Genomic DNA, 2,995 nt, shown 5'->3' on the forward strand with positions numbered 1-2,995 from the left:
AATGCAGTAAGTAATTTCTGGAACTAGGTGAGGAGCTAGGGTTAATGTACCCGAATACTGTACAATATACACTCCCACCCCCACCTTTTCTAGTTTCCAGTGTCCATTCTCTGTGCCCATGTGTCCACATTATTTAGCTCCCAGTTCTACATGAGAACATGCAGTATTTGACTTTCTGATTCTGAATAATTTCACTTAATAGGCTCCAGTTCCATCTATGTTGCTGCAAAAGACATGATTTCATTCTTTTTTATGACTGAATAGTATTTCATCGTATGTGTATATATATAGAAAACATTTCTTTTATCCAGTCTGATGGACACTTAGGTTGATTCCATATCTTTGTGACTGTGAATAATGCTTCAATAAATATGGGAGTACAGGTATCTTTTGATGTAATGATTTCTTTTCCTTTGAGTGGATTGGATACTTGGTAGTGGGATTGCTGGATGGAATGGTAGTTCTATTTTAGAAATCTCTATTCTGTTTTCCATAGAGGTTGAACTAATTTACATTCTCACCAGCAGTGTATAAGCCTTCCTTTTTCTCTGCATCCTCACCAGCATCTACTATTTTTTGACTTTTTAATCATAGCCACTCTAACTGGTGTAAGATGGTGTCTCGTTGTGGTTTTAATTTGCATCTATCATGATTAGTGTTAATCATGGATTTAAGCCTACTCTGTTTTAGTTAGTTTTATATGCTTACATGTTAAATAAAAGCTGACATTCTGAACAGATCTTAAAGCAATGAGTTATCAGAAAGAATCATTTTAGTTTTGTTGAAGTAATGTCTATATTTGTCTTCCAAACATACATAAACTTCAAATGTCCTATGGGAGATCGATTTGAAAGCTGCTGATAACAGAGATGGTTTATATTCTTTATTTCCTAAGTCACTATAATTTTATAATGCTGATAAAATCTGCCCAACAGAGAAAAATAAGTTCTGTGAATGCGCCTCTGCATGTCCAACACAGAAATCGGTTTCCCTGTCCAGGACAAAATAGGAATCACAGAAACGGAGAAATTTAAATGTTTGGAAATCAAATTAGCATTACATATTCCTTGGTAAAATTGTGCCTACAAATATACACCAACATGGAATCACTAGTTATTTCTCTGTGATACACTGCCCCGAAACTTAGTGGCTAAAAAAAACAACTACTCATTGTTTAGCACGAGAGTGTCTCTGGTTTTGTAATTTGGACTGGGCTCAGCTGGGTGGCTCTTCTTTTCTTGCCTGGGCTCCCTCATGTATCTGTGGTCAGTTCACAGGTTGGCTGGGGGCTGGAGGGTCTAGGACAGACTTAGGCAAGGTGACAACTCATTTCAGCTCCTAGTGATTTGAATGAACTCCAGTAGTTTGGCTCTGATTTGTATACGTGGGACTTGGGCCGAGGTCCAAGAGCTGAAACATGAAAGACCTTGTGAAGCCCAGGTTTAAAACTATCATGCTATCCCTTCCACTGCATGCTGTTGACTAAAGACAATGCAGATTCACGGGGAGGGCTAATGCACTTCACTTGTTAACGGGAGGAGTGATAAAGTCGTCTTACACAGGGTGTGGACAGGGAGGGGCTATGGCAGGTGGCCAGTTTGCAATGAACCACAAATAGTAAAACATACTATTGTTGAGCTCTCTAAAAATATATTATATTTCATCTAAAACAATAAACAATCTAAGAGTAGTGTTGAAATCTCTCTAGAAAAGACCTTATAGCTAGATTTTTTAGGCTTTCATATTGATTATGATGATACCAAAAAAATTAAACTATTGGATTAACTTGGAAATTAACAAACAAAGCACAGTATAGCTTTTTTAATGGTGCACTTCCATTATTCATTATATAAAGTATTTAAATCCAGGAACAGATAGTAGGGATTGTCAAACAGAAGCACTTTAATTGAGAGCCATACAGATGTGTCACTAAAGTATCACTTACCTCTAGCCCTTTAATAATGCACACTCACGTGTTTAAGGGAAAAGGGTGAAATAAAATAGAGCATGTAACTTTCATATAAGGAGAGGGGGAATATAGACTCAATCAATTCAAGAGTAGGCAGCAAAGAAGAAAATGAAGAGCGTTTGGTAAATGGAAAACACAAAATAAGCAGGAGAAAATAAGATCCAGTATATCAGATATAAGAATAAATGGAGTTCTCTTTGCCATCTTTTCTCCTCCCTTGGAGCTGCTGCCATGAATGTCGAGGTTTGCAGTTTCAGAGCGTACAAGATCTACCCTGGACACAGGAGGCGCTATGCCAGGACCAATGACGGGAAGGTTTTCCAGTGTCTTAATGCAAAATGCGAGTTGGCATTCCTTTCCAAGAGGAATCCTTGGCAGGTAAACTGAACTGTCCTCTACAGAAGGAAGCACAAAAAAGGACAATTGGAAGAAATTCAACAGAAAAGAACCTGCTGAGCAAATTGCGGAGGGCCCTTGCTGGTGCAATCTCTCGCTGACATAATGGCCAAGAGGAATGAGAAACTTGACATTAGAAAGGCTCAGTGAGAACAAGCTATCAGGGCTCATAAAGAAGCAAAAAAGGCTAAGCAAGCAGCTAAAAAGACTGCAATGGCTGCTGCTAAGACACCTATTAGGTTGGTGCAAAAGTAATTGCGTTTTTGCCAAAGGCAGCACCTAGGCAGACAATTGCGAAGCCTGTGGAAGTTTCAGCTCCCCAAGTTGGTGGAAAACGCTAAGCCGACAGATCAGATTTTAAAGTAAAGATTGGACTATAACTCGAGGTTTTGCTGGAGATTTTATTCTCATAGTAGGCATGTTGGGCCTTACATGGTCGTAGGTGAACTAATAAAGTTAAGAATGTAAGAGGTAGGTATTTTATTAAAAAGTCTATTTGCTTAGCTGGGGTGTGTCGGGCACAATACAAAAACTTCTCTGTCTTAACTTTTTGGTTACATGGCTGTAAGTACTAGGATGTTACATGGATTTGCCTGGCTCGGTGACAAATGCCTGTACTCCCAACATTTG

The 2,995-nt window shown here is 38.8% G+C and overlaps 1 pseudogene; it reads left to right on the plus strand.

The window, feature by feature from the left end:
• Positions 1-2,200: 2,200 nt before the first annotated feature.
• LOC100591087 lies at positions 2,201-2,706 on the plus strand (annotated as a pseudogene).
• The last annotated feature ends 289 nt before the right edge of the window (positions 2,707-2,995 follow it).

Source organism: Nomascus leucogenys, chromosome X (assembly GCF_006542625.1).
Source record: "Nomascus leucogenys isolate Asia chromosome X, Asia_NLE_v1, whole genome shotgun sequence".
NCBI classification, from domain to species: domain Eukaryota; kingdom Metazoa; phylum Chordata; class Mammalia; order Primates; family Hylobatidae; genus Nomascus; species Nomascus leucogenys.